The 14,408-nt window shown below is 36.0% G+C and overlaps 1 long non-coding RNA gene across 1 annotated transcript; it reads left to right on the top strand.

Moving 5' to 3' along the window:
• Positions 1-623: 623 nt before the first annotated feature.
• Positions 624-5,743, top strand: LOC149749482 (uncharacterized). The gene is made up of 2 exons (XR_016392569.1): positions 624-1,404; positions 2,803-5,743. It is a non-coding gene; the product is annotated as an uncharacterized LOC149749482 (long non-coding RNA).
• Positions 5,744-14,408: the final 8,665 nt, after the last annotated feature.

The raw sequence follows: 14,408 nt of genomic DNA, 5'->3' as shown, positions 1-14,408 counted from the left end.
AGAACTGTGTGAATATATTTAAGATTCTTTAGAAAAAGTAGCAATATTGATTATATCGTTCATTATGTCAAGAGGGGAGAATTAAATTGGGATTCAGGAGACCAGGATTCTAGTGCAGACCTACCACTAACTTGTTGAGACCTTAGTGTGATAATGTTGTTGACTGCCTTCCCAGTAATCACCTCCCTTTTTCTTCCCTTCCCCAAACCACAATTTTGTCTAGCTTTTGGGGTGATCCCATGCTTCAGGAGCAGCTTGGGCGGGTGAGAGTGGGGGGCTGTGTGACTCTTAGTTACTCTAAGCTCATTATGGTAATTCCACTCTCTTTGGTTAGTGATTGTTTTAGGAATAAACGTGTGACTCAGTTCTGGCCAATGAGTTGAGAATGGGGTGCCTGCAGAGAGAATTCTGGGAAAGCTTTCTCACCGAGGACAAAGGAAAAGATGCCCTCTCCCTGCCTTCATCTTATTCTAGCTCTGAAGATGTGTTTGAGCCCAGTGTACGGATGCAACAGAGCAGTTTTCAGGCTTAAGGGTTCCCTCCTCTGCTCCTGAAGCTGAGGATTGTTTTTAAAAATATGGTGCCTTTGTTGCTACTCCTTTTCTAAGTTGCAAGTGTAATCTGGTTTGGGAGGGTCTTTACTTCCAGCTCTGCTTTCCTCTTTGAGACCACTGTCACCAGGAGATACAGCCCTTGCTTTCCAAAGGTCACACACTCACTCTAGGAGTATTTTGTGAGCGCATTCTAAGATCTCCAGGCCACCGGGACACTTTCATCATAGAGACTTTTTCTCGTTTGTCTTGATAAAATGCAGGGTATAGCATAGTACTAGGCACATAATAGTCATCACTAATAGTTTTGTTTAATGAAGGGTGAATCAAATATTACTTATTTAGGGGTGGGGAGAGGTTTTATTTGTGTTCTATTTGATTTTATTATTTCCAGCCAGTAGAACATGGGTGTGGTTCTATAATCTGTGCATTTTGAAAGGTTTTTTTCAATGAGGCAAAATTGATTCCTGTTTATCTCTGCGAAGAAAATTTTCTTTAGAAATTAAAGAATTGGGGGAAAACCACTTCAATTTATGTGTGTTACTACTTCTTATACAGCAAATTTAGCCTTTAGCTCTGGAGACTTGACAAAGAAGGGAAACATTACAAAATTGTACCTAATGCAAACTAGATGCTCAGTAAACATTTATTTATATAGTAGATATGCCTGAAATAGAACTATTCACTTTATGATTTAATTTTTTCTTTTTTCATTTTAGCATTTATGACATTAGCAGAGAACAGGACTATGTCAAGAAGTCCAGGGGTATACTTGGTGCAAATGAATTAAGACCACCCTCCCAGCTCCATTCCCTGTGAGAGAAGACCGAGACAAGGTTCATATCAGAGAAGAGTGGGTATTAAACTAAATGCTATAAGCTATTACTAATGAATCCAAAGTTGCACAGTACAGTTTTTTAGATTTTAATTTAGATCATGTAAAATGAAAGGACTTTTTTAAAAATTCTAACTTCCAGTAGCTACAGATTTCTTATAATTATTAGTCCAAAATTGATAGGTGATTAAGTTTGCAAATTGCATCAGAAAAGGTGTGTGTGTTCAAGAGAAATTGTCACACTCCTCTATTTGTATTTCTTTGAAATTATGATTTATTTTACTTGATTTTAAATTGAGATATTTTAAATAGTAGAAGTAATACATGCTTACGTAAGAAAAATCTAAATTGTAGTGATATATATAAGGCAAAAGTATAAGTTCTCCTTTTTGTCCACTCCCCACTCACCATTGGTGTATATACTGTTAACGGTTGGATTTCCCATCTTTTCTACATCTTTTTCTGTATACTTCCAAACACATAATTTTTTATGGTTTTTTTTTTTACCAAAATGACAGATAATACATATTATTCACTCAGTAGTATACAATAGATATCTTTGTACGTCAGTATATACAGATTTACTTTGTTTTTATTTAGTAATTGCAAGGTGTTTCCCTATTGATGGCAATTTAGGTTGTCTCCAGTGTTTTTGCTGTTATAGGTGTTGGTGCATGGAACACCCTTGGACATATAACCCCTGCACTTATGCTAATATTTCTGAGGAATAGATTCCCAGAAATGGAATGGTTATTTGGTATGCCCATTTAAGTTTTTGTTACTTTCTGCCAAATTGTGTTCTAAAAAAGCTGTATATATCTTAAACTGGCAGTCCTTTGATATCTTAAAGGTAAGGGTAGTACATTTTAGGATTAGGTGATTAAAGAATGGGCTGTTCCTTCAACAACTGTCAAATGACCTACTTAGAGGAGATAAAGTATATAGGCATGGAGAGTATTAAAAGGTGTAGGTTGCCTTCTACTAATAAGGGCCTTTAATGGCACATATTGTTGGGTTCTTAGTGTTTCTGTCTTTGATAAGTGCTATTGCTTAATTCACAAACAGGAGTTGTGGTCATGTAAGTCTGGGGGAGATGGAGAAGTGGCTAGATTCTGTTAGATTACTGTGACACCTAAGTTGTTGACGTTTGTTCATCTCATTATTTGCTTTCAGACCAGATGCTTATAGAATGGAAAATAGATACCTGTGGTATAGCATCAGAAACTGGTTTATAATTTTTTTATCTCTCTTATTAGAAGTTATAAAGAGAGAAAAAAGTGTCCCGAAATCAGACACTCAGTATCCCTGTCATGGATTTTGAGATGGGGGAGATTGATGCAGGGCGCTTTGAGCAGAATCCAACTTGTTGTGTCAAGCTTGACCTAACTTTTTTTTTTTTTTTTTTTTTTTTTGCAGTACGCAGGCCTCTCACTGTTGTGGCCTCTCCCATTGCGGAGCACAGGCTCCGGACGCACAGGCTCAGCGGCCATGGCTCACGGGCCCAGCCGCTCCGCGGCATGTGGGATCTTCCCGGACCGGGACACGAACCCGTGTCCCCTGCGTCGGCAGGCGGACTCTCAACCACTGTGCCACCAGGGAAACCCAAGCTTGACCTAACTTTTAAGATCCAATCCACAAATGGCAGAGAAACGTGCCCAAAGCCAGGTGCTACAGGAAAGAATATTAACTCAGTTTTCAGAGCCATTTTGATTCAACTTCAGTTTTTTCCATGTGCTCTTTGTTGATCACTTAAACCGTAAGGGACACTCTTTATGCTTTACAGACAGGTACTTTTCAAGTTACCTTCTTAGATGTTGCTTTAGATTTCTTTGTGGAATAGCCCCCTCTTCTTTCTCTTAATATTCTGATCATCTTGAATGTTAAACTAGAGCATGTGCATTGCTCAGCAAAAAATGAAACTATCCATTTATTTAATGCTCCTCGTTTTGTACGCTTGTTTTAGGCGGTTAAATGAAAGCGCATTGTGTGGGAAGAGACAACGTCAAATGATTTATCAGTAAAATTCTCATTATGTCCTTAATTATAGAGCAGGAAACTTGTGCTTTCTTGAGAGTATAATTGAGGTCATTTATTATGAAGTCATGAAAGATTCAGGGTTTACTGTGGTTTTCCATTAACTTCTCTTTTGATATGCTTTTCCTTCTGCCAACTGTAAAATTATTACTTTTCTAACATATGGCTATTTGGAGAGTGCTGACATAAGAAGGAAGCATTTTTAACCATAAATAAATGGTTTTAGAAGTTACAGTATAAAAGTACAAAATAAGTCATTTCTTACTTGTTCCTCCTTGTTTATTTTAAATCATTACCATTAGTCCTAGCTTTATTGGGAGCAGTACTCCCCACATTGTATTAGATGGGGTCTTTTAAATTGCATTATTTCTCACAGTTTTCAGTTTATTATTGTGCGTTGACGCTCAAAATTGGGGATATATGTAGTATTCAGTACTTGTGAAACTTATAATCTATTAACATCTTGCAGAATTTAGGGAAGTTGATAATCATAGATTGGTCATTTCCAAAGCGATGACAACTTTTATTTCTTTCACTTGTAAGCAACATCTTTCACAAATATTGAGCCTCATGGTATAATTAGATTCTTTAAATATTATATTGCCTTTTAAAAAATTTAAATACTAGGTTTCCAAAATTATAATTTTTAAAGGAATCCTGATTTGCATTTGAGCTAGCTGTACAGATTATTTGTAAAAGGAGTTTGCAAGTGCATAGGCTTCCCAGTTTGTTTTGAGGAAGTAGCTAAAGAAAGCCATAATTTTTTAATTGTTATCACTGGTGTTTTGCTGTTTGAATCTCTTTAGAATATCCATATTTTTCACAGCACTGGTATACCGATATTGAAAGAGAGAAGGTGAAACTGAGGAAAAATCAAAGTCAGATGCAATCGATATAGATCAGATGTGCCAACTTCAGAATATTCTTAAGTGTTTCATCCTCTTTTCTTTCTTTCCTTGCTATTTATAATCTTTTATTTTTGATACGATGAAGTATTATTATCAAAATCATTTTTAAATTACCTTGGGAATTGAAGCATTAGGACAGTTTAGTCCAAATGAATTTTACTGAAATGTTTGTTTTGATTTCTGTAATAGTCTAGGGTTTTTTAATCTGTTGTTCATAAATTAATTTTAATTAAAAAGCTTATGTTTTCTTTAACTTTTGAACTCTAGTGTAATTGGCAGAGTCCTGGTATAAGTAGGAAGCCAGATTAATGTACTTATTTATACTGTAAGGCCCAAACTTCCAGTCTTACATAAATTATTCTCTCTATTATTTACAAATAATCAGTGTGTATCCGCCCCCCCAACCTTGTTAAAGAGAATAGAGAGGAGGTAAATAGAAAGGAGTAAACAAATCAAATAGTTCAATGTTATGAGAACTCATTAGGCTCAGTTCTTGCTAAGTGAGGACTGGTAAAATCAAAAGACACAAGGGCTCAATCAAGAGAATTACTGGATTGAGTCAGTAGTTCTCAATTAGGAAGCATGCCTCTCATGGGAGGGGTATACCAGCATCTTTGGGATAACACATGGGTATGGTTTGAAGAAAGCACTTTCAAGAAAAGTAATAAAGTTTTATTTTTGTAAAATGATGATTTTATAATACAGCCCATAAGAAGTAAATTTTAATAGACATGTACAGGCTGGTGAGGAAGCCCCAAAGAAACATGATTTCTAATGTGTTTGCTGAGTGTGCAGTAGTAGGCTCCTTCCAAGGAACCTAACAGACTTCCTTGGGGATTTGGTGAGAAGACAGGAAGGGTAAGTTTATCAAAATGTGGCTTAGGTTTAAAAAAATTTAAGAATGAGAAGCATTGGTCTAAGCAGTTGCTGACCACCAACTTGACACTACAGTTGCATCTGCTTTTACCCAGTGTGGCTACAGCGCCCAGCTTGAAACCAAAAGGGATTTATTCTTGCATTAAAAGTCATTCACCCTCAGCTATAATCCATTTAGGTTATTTTCACATGTGAGATCTTTTAAGATAGTCCAGATATGGTAGCCAAAACACATTGTAAATGTCTTAATTATACAGGAAGGAAATAGATGATTATTTCCTATTATCATAGATGATATATTTCCTGTATCAGTATTCAGTGATATTTAGTGTGCCACTTTTCCCCATCCTTTGGTTATCTTAAACAGTTGCATTATTTTTGTTTGTGTTTTGCAGTTTTTGAGACAGTGTCCTTGAGTTCAGACTCTCTCTTCCAGAGGGCAGTTTCAATTCTCCATACTTCTTACTTGGACTCTGCATCTGAGCATGGTTTTCAGTACAGTCAAGTGACTGGTGAAAAGTGACATTTTCTTAAATGAGGTGAGGTGCTTGGTACACACTGTGTCTGTTTTATTTTAGTTTTAAAGAAAGAGACCCATTATTTTTGATATATAAGCCTAGTTCTTTTTAGCTATCCCATTTCAGCTGAAATAAAAGATCCTTGGAAATAGTCACTTGAAAGGTAATTATAATATATTCTAGGGAATAGAAAAATAATAAATTTCATTAGTCTTTTAGCAGGAGGAATTCAGATGATGCATTTTTAAAAGTTAATTTTCAAGGCAAAATAACATGTTTATAACATTTGATTATTCTCCCCTTATACGGTACAAAACTCTTTACCAAGAAAAAAAAGCAAGTAACTGTACTCACGAAGAACTTCAAGAAACTTACGGGTTTCTTCTGTTTGAAACTGAAAATCAGGTAAGGGAATTCGATCGTAGAAAAGTAATTTTGTGATGTTAATGTACAAAATTAATTATATCATTAAAGTTAAATATTGGTATTTTAGGTCTATAAAGTTTGTAAGATTACCAGTTCATCAGTCTTTTTTGTTAGTTTGGTGGCAATGTAAATGACAGTGAAAGCTTGTCATGAAAGAGATTGGATTTCTACAACTTTCCATAGGTTTTCTTTAGTTTTATCTTGAATACATTTGTAAGCTCGTGGTGAGATTTTGATTAATACAGATTCCTTAAGTATTAATAATGACTTTTAATGGAGTGAATGGATATTTTCTATTCTCGATCATCGTTTAGATAGATATTTTCTATTTCTTGTGGAGGTTTTTCAAGTTTAAATTACATGATTTTGGGGACAAGATGAACACGTTCAGCATTCTAGTTACTTGGAATTGTTTCATGCCTTATTTTGAAAATTGAACATCCATATTGTTGGTTGTACCTAAATTGTGGAGAAGGAGACTACTGTGTGCAGGTATGTCTCCAGAGATGTGTGTGGCTTCTAGATACAGTTCAGCAATGCTAGAGATCTATAATCCAACTTAAAGTAATTCCAAGGTAGTATTTCGGTTGAGGTCATGATTTTTAAAGAACAGGGATAGATTTGCTAAAGAATAATTAACATTACCATATAACTTATGGATTATATAGTAATACTAGAGAGTTTGTTTAACTTCCAAATAAGATATGTTATGGATTCATACTAAAAAAAAAAGCATTTGCGGAGAAGACATTTTCAAATTTAGTGATTCCCAAGCTGTAATTGAAAAAGAAATCTTCAAGAGAGGACTTATCTGTGAGCTTGTTTAATTTGGTTTTGCCGGTGACATTTTTGTTAACAGAAATAATAAAATTTCACGAAAAAGTTTGAGCTGTTAATATTAACTAAAACACAATTGCCTTACGTAAGCTTGCTTTGTGCCATGAATGCATAGAACGTACAGATTCTGTATTGAAAGTCTGTATATAGATTATAGAGTTATTTCATGGACCCTCCCAAGAACGATATGATAAGCAAAGTACGATCTTTTGTTTAAGGCAAAGTTGGTATGTCAGCGTGGACTCTGTGTTGGCAGCAGTGCTATCAGCACTCTGGGTGACCCAGGGAAAGGTACGTCTGTAAGGAAAAGGAATCTCTTTTACAAGGTGAAGTGGGGTTTAGTTAGTTACATAAGATACCTATGTTAAATGCTAGTTTCATTGATGATAAATAGTGATCTTTGGAAGCAGACCTTTAAACATATAAATGAGCTTTGAGTCTAAGACTTAAGGTTTTCTAATAGGAGTTATCTTTTTTAAAAGGATGGTTGGACTAGAAAAGGTACTGAAGGTATCTTTCAGTGCCAAGAGTTCAGTGCAGCCATCTGGGGCTAGTGAGGATTTCTTCTGAATTATCATAATGGCAGTAGGAACACATAATAGAGGGAACTGACGCACCTTGGCAACTGTGGAATGTGAGGAGTAACAAAGAATCAAATGTAAGGTAACTTACACTGCACTGATATTGTCAGTAGAAGAGAGACACGGAGGAGAGGAAATTGTAGGGAAGCTGTTGAGTTAAAAGAGAAAGGTAATCTTACTGTCAAGAATGTGGATTAGCACTAATTTCTTTAAGCTTCACTTTCCTCATCTGTAAAATAGATGAAACTATCATCTAGATTTGCTGTGAGGATTACATGAGACTGTGTCAAGTGCTTAGCTTGGAGCTTACACCTAAATGAACACTACTACTTCAGTGAGCTAAATTTGAGAAATAATGAGGTGGTCATAAGTGTTTCTGAAAGCTGTCCTGCTGGTGGTAAAAATAGTTGGAAAAGGGATTAGAACTGGAGGTTGGGGTTCAAGGTGGCAGCGGGTGGGTGTTAGCTGAAGCCAAAAACATTGTTACATGGGGCAGCAAAGATGGCAAGAGCAGAACTTTCAGGTGGTTATGGGAGCAAGGGATGGGGCCACGGGGCAAGGCTAGGAAGAGGGAGTTGAGAGCAGTCCAGGGGATGAAGAATCAGGAGGTGGAGTTTCACAGAGAACAGAAGGCTGTAAGGAGGGGTGTTAGCAGTGTCAGATGCTACAGAAGTTGGAGATCAGCACTGAGAAGGATTACTGGGCTCCATGGCTACATTCCTGCTGACCATTTCTTTTAAATAACAACTTTATTGAGATAACATTCACATACCATTCGTTTCACCTGTTTAAAGTATACAATTTTTTTTTTAGCATATTCACTAAAATGAATATGCAGCCATCAGCACAATCAATTTTAGACCATTTTCATCAGTCACTCCCCACTCCCACCAGCCTAAGCAATCAGTACTCTACTTTTTGCCCCTATGGATTGGCCTATTCCAGACATTCCATGTAGATGGGATCGTATATGACCTTTTGTGACTAACTTTTTTACTTAGCTTAGTGTTTTTGAGATTCATCCATGTTGTAGCATATACTTCATTCCTTTTTTGACTGAATAATATTCCACTGTACCGCATTTTCTTTATCCATTCAGCACTTGATGGACATTTGGTTGTTTCTACTTTTTGGCTATTATAAAAAAATGGTACTATGTACGTTCTTGTCCAGGTCTTTATGTGGACATGTTTTTTCATTTCTGTTGGGTTTATACCTAGGAGTGGAATTGCTGGCTCATATGGTAACTCTGTGTAAAACAAGTGTTTTTTTAAACTTACATTCAGCTCTTCTAAAGGACATGAAAGGGGATAAGTTCATAACCCCAATAACAGTTTACCTAAAACCTTTTTTTCCTTCTCCCCTACTCTTTTTAACCCCCCCCCTTCTTTTCATTATGAAAAATGCTAACATAGAAAAAGTAGAGAGCATAGTATAATATACCTATCACCTACGTTTAACAGATAATGTTTTGCATTATTCTCTTCATTTGTTTAAAAAAGTTTTTTTTTCTGAAAATTGTGAAAGTGAATTACAAGCAAACACCTCAGCTTACATCTCTAAAAATTAAGGCCATTTTTGCGCTTTACTGCAGTCACATGAGTTTATTGTTGATGTTTGAGAGGCTGGCTTCAGTAGGGTGGTGGAGTAGATAGAGGCTGGATTGCTCCTATAAATACACAATCTTCTTCATCACATGTACTGGGGGTAATAATAAAATAGCACTACTGCCTGTGTGTGTTCTATAGTTTTGGGCTCAAATAGAAATGGATAGTTCTGTGTATGAAAGTAATCCTTTATATTACTGTAGTGTATTACAGTTTTAAAAGTTTATGGATCTTTTTAAATCTTCCTGAGAACCCTGTGATTTATGTATCTATACTCATGCCCACCTTGCCCGCTTAAGTGACATACTCCTCAGTCACATGGTTATTATTAGCAGTAAGTGAAAAACCTGGAACTGGAACCCAATCTCCTGGCCACAAGTTTATTGCTCTGTCTGCTATATCCATGTCCTCACCATTGTCTTTTATGTTTCAAAAGAGATACTTCAGGAATATCTCTGAAATGTGTCCTTTCCTCCTTATTCTCACTGCTGCTGCCGGGTGGGGATCCTCTTCTCCTGTCGTAACTTAAAGGAGTCTCTCCCCTCTTGAGACTCACTTCTCTCTTAAGCTGCAGTGGGCTGTGATGTGGCTACAGTGGTGAACAAAACAGATATAACCCCCGCCTCCCTGGAATTCACAGCCCAGCAGAATAAGCTGCTTGAAGGCAGGACCTCGTTGTATTTCCCTTTGTGGCACTGCTGCCTGGCACACAGCTGCAGTGTAGTAGACCTCAGCACACATTCTTAAATATGAGTACTTACTGAGATGTTTTGCAAAAAATGACTTGAGAATCAGATTACTATAGGCCTTTTCACTGAATGATTGCATGGAGAAAAAACAGACTCACGAAGACTTTTCCAAACATGTGATACTCTTATCCCTTTTCACTTACCATACCCAAATAGAAAATTGGTTGTCGAACAGATGTATTGTATCTTAGCTCTAATGTTTCCATACCTTTAGAATATCTCAAATAGTTTTTAAAAGGTAAGCAGTTTCAAAATAGTTTTTTAATGTTAGCATTTATTTGTCTTTTGTGTTGTCTTGTTCAGTTAAAGGTAACCCATGTGTAAATAATCTTTTTAAAGTGTAAATTAATCTGTTTTTATACTTTTATAGGTGTATACATTTCCAAATACTCAGACTATCTTCATGCAAGACCTTGGTATCATGGGAAGTCTGGTTATGTTGTAATTTTTAATCTAATTAAGGTAAAGACTAAATGTGCTTCTATGTAATTTTTCTTTTAAAAATGAAAGATTATCAGTCTGTGATAATGTTCTTTGCAGATCATTTGCTACACATAGTCCTTGCCAAAGACAGCTATCTAAAGTCAGAGAAAATAACTGCTTTTTGCTTTCCTTTACGGACAAAGCTTTTTTTAAATTCATTTTATAGATGATCTATGAATATGTTTTTTTAAAAAAAGCTTCAAAATAATACAACAGGTATTCAGTGAAAAGCTTTCCTCTCACCCTGTCCCACAATGCCACTTTTTAAATAGTAAATAACAGAAAACGAGTAGCTGCTTATAAAGCAGTGTGATTTCAGTTATAAGAGATGAATTTAGAAAGCAACATTCATTGATTTAAGTTGTCAAAATGAGAAACCTTTATATATTTTTTTAACCCCTAAAACATTGAGACCTTGTTCACAGTTTCATGGGGAACCTGCAACTGATGATCTCAGAAATTTTTAAATGCCCTTAAATAGTCCAGTATAAATGAATCACGCAATTAGAATTTTCACTCAAATAGTAGGAAAACTCTAATTTTAGAGGTTGGGGGGCTTTTTGAGGACATATTCTGTGGTCTCGTTTTGGTTTTGCTTTTGTTTTAGCTTTCCTACTATCTTAAGTTCTTTGGTTATAAACGTAACACTACTGATTTTTTTAAGAGTGTGAACTCTTCATATTCCAAAACTTGTCCCCAAGAACTGGAGGGAAAGTAGCATTGCATGGGCTCATAGTCACTGCTTCCCTCCCTTACTCTTCCCTCTCCTGCTCTGTGATAAGTGCTGTAGTTCTGCCGCAGACAACGTGCCTGTCAGCTCAGGTAACAAACATTTTTTCTTATGTCAGATTGTGCCTCGCCATTGGTTTCGTGCCCCCGTATCCCACCCTGTCTGGTGGATACTGCTGTTTAGTTTTTGCCTATGTGCTCTCAGTCTTCCTTACTTTACTGCTTAGAAGCCAGCCCTGCCCAACATCATAAGCTGTTTGATGGGGAGAGAATACAGGTTTTGATTGCTCACTGAAGTACCATTTATATTATTTGTCTTCTTAGTATTGCCTTTGGTGGTCCTGTTGATGAAGAGGCGGGACCTTGACAGCAAACATGTGTATATGTTCTTTATTAGGCTACTTTTAAATAAATCCTAGAGTCAGATTATTGCTATTTGAAAACATTTGATTAGTCTTAATATTTTCATTCTAGGGAAGAGTCAAGTTTGTGTCTGAGAATTATACAACTAACTATACCAGCCCATCTTCTGGCTATGATTGCCACGTGGCTGTAAGTACTAACAAGTTTTCTCACAAGACAAGTCAGTTTCGCACCTTTGAACTGAATCAGGTATAGTCACCTGGGAATAAATCATTTCTAAATCTAAGGAGTTAAATTTTGGGGTTGGGTAGGGTTGAAATAAACTTGATGCACGTGGAATTCTGTAGTATTACCCTGATAATACTTATTTTGCTTCTTTCGGTATTACCTCTATGAACTTTCAGGCAGCACTGTTATTGAGCGACCCAGACAGATCTGTCCTTATGTGATTGTAGCTTTTCAGTACAGGGAACCTAAAAAGATGGCAGCACCAGCTCATAATCATAAAAGCAAGTAAGTAATTATGTACATACTTTGTTTTACTGGATTTCTTTCCTTTGCTCTTATAAAATATGCTTCTTTTTTTTCCCCCTAGACTTGAACTCAAAGAAGATGGTAAGAAATTATTTAATTGGTTCTTTTAGCTGTTTCTTTAAGTAAATGTTTTGTTCATAAATAAAATAATCAGTTTCTTTCTTACCCTCATTTCTCACAGTTCTCATCTATCCATGGAAAGGGAAATTAATTATTCAAGGCTGTCTGATGTGTGATATAACCCTTTGGTCCTCTTACGGCACATTGGTTCCAAAACAACTGTAAGTATTGAATAAGTGCCTTTACTGATGCTTGTATAATTTTTTGATTCTCATTTTGAGGTCTTGCTTGTTGGCACTGGTGTGAAATACAGCAACTGTACTTGGTTTTAGATTACTCCTGGGGAGATGTATAGAGCACAGGGCCATGACACAGGAGACCTAAATTCAGATATAAATCTGACCGTTGCCTTGAAATAAGTTAGTTTTATAATCTTTGACAAATCAGTTTTTATATTTTAGTATCTTAATCCATTTATGGGAAAATGATCTCTCAGGCTAAATTAATTTACTTGATGCTAGAAGTTTGACTTTCCCCAAGAAACAACTTGGACTTGCCTAGATAACAGATGCAACAGATTCTAGCCACTGAATTCTATTAGAATCTTTATAAGGTTTGCAGTATCTAGCTTTTTAATTTTCACACGATTTTCCTAGACTAGTATTAGAGTAGCCTTTACATGTATTTACATTATGATGAATTACAGTACTTGCTTCTGCAGAGAGAACTGTGAAGGGCATCTTGTGATATCTTTTTGTTTAATCTATTCTTAGTTTGCACCCAAAACTGTTGAAAGTTAGACATGCTTTAATTGAAAAATAAAATGAAAACTGGCGTGCTATTAGAAATCATTTACTTTCTACTGGCCTTTTTTAAGAAGAGAGAGGGAATTTATAGCCCATAGAATAAATTAAGGATTCTGTGAATAAATAAATGGGAGAGAAGGGAAAGTTCTTTCTCACTGTAGAGTGCAACTAATAGGTATAGAAAGAGCGATGGAATTTGGAAATCACATTTTGGCAACATCATAATAATCAGTGGAGGCTTGATGTAGTAGGTGAAAGTTTGATGGTATTTACATATCTCGCAAAGGAAAAAATAAAGACTTTACAATGGAAGAAGCTACAGAGACCATCTTAACTAAGTGGTTAAGTTAATGTCACCAGGAGAGGAATAAACATCATGTGCTTCCTGATACGATGCACAGAGAATAACACGATATCAGTCTGTGGTGCTCCTGCCAATCTAATCAGGAAGAAAGGTTAGACATGCCCAGATTGAGGGACATTCTGCAAAATAAATGGTCTATATTATTCAAAAATATCAAGGTCACTGAAGATAAAGACTCAGAGATTGTTGCAGACTGAAGGAGACTAAAGAGACATACGTAAATGCAATGTGGCATCCTGGATTGGATCCTGAACCAGAAAAAAGTACCTTCTTTTGTTACAAGGGACCTTAGTGAGACAGTTGGCAACATTTGAATGAGGTCTGTAGGTTAAAAAATTGTCCTGTATCATTGTTAATTTGTTGATTTTTGCTAATTGTTTTGTGGTTATATAAGGAAATATTTTTCTTAAGGGTACACATTAAGAAGTATTTGGGGGGAAAGGAGGCATCTGTAAGTCTGCAAGTATTTAAAAATGAGTTTTAAAGAAGGAAAAGGTAGTCAGGGGAAATGATGCAAGTCTGGCTGCGGTTCATCCTGTGGCACTGCATGGTCAGCAGTCCCATATTATCAAAAGTTCTTACGTAGTGTAATTTCTAGAAGATTCTCGTTCCAATATGCATAATTCTTCCACATGTCTGGATATTTTGGTTATAACAGAAATGCATGCATTCAGAAAATGGGAACACATTTGCAGACCATGGTTTATGAGGTCACATACTCAAAAATCTATAATATTTATGAATATGTACATTATTTGATCTGGCGTTTATAGATTTAAGAATTTTTTGTGGTTATAATATTTTTGTTTGCTTTATATTAGAAAGCCAAAACTTATGAAGCTGTAGTTTCAGTGTTTATTACATTACATGATATTGTTATTTTGTTTTTTAGACCACACGAACTAGAGTTTAAGTATGTAATGAAAGTGTCGTCTTTGAAAAACAGACTACCAGAAGCTGCTTTTAGAAAACAGAATTACGTGGAGCACAAAGGTCTGTTCAGATGTCATGGTACACTGCATGTCCTGAGCTCTGTTCCAGTTCTTCTCCACCCTCTCTTTCATACACACATGCACGCGTGCATGTGCACTCTCTCTCTCGCCCTCTTACTTCTGTTTTCCCTTAAGTACTTCTTAAAAGGGTCTTT

This window comes from Delphinapterus leucas, chromosome 3 (assembly GCF_059928025.1).
Source record: "Delphinapterus leucas isolate spDelLeu-1000000601 "Yukka" chromosome 3, BTC_Dleu_Yukka2, whole genome shotgun sequence".
NCBI classification, from domain to species: Eukaryota; Metazoa; Chordata; class Mammalia; order Artiodactyla; family Monodontidae; genus Delphinapterus; species Delphinapterus leucas.
Note: the sequence above shows the minus strand (reverse complement) of the source record. Positions and strands in the feature narration are given on the sequence as shown.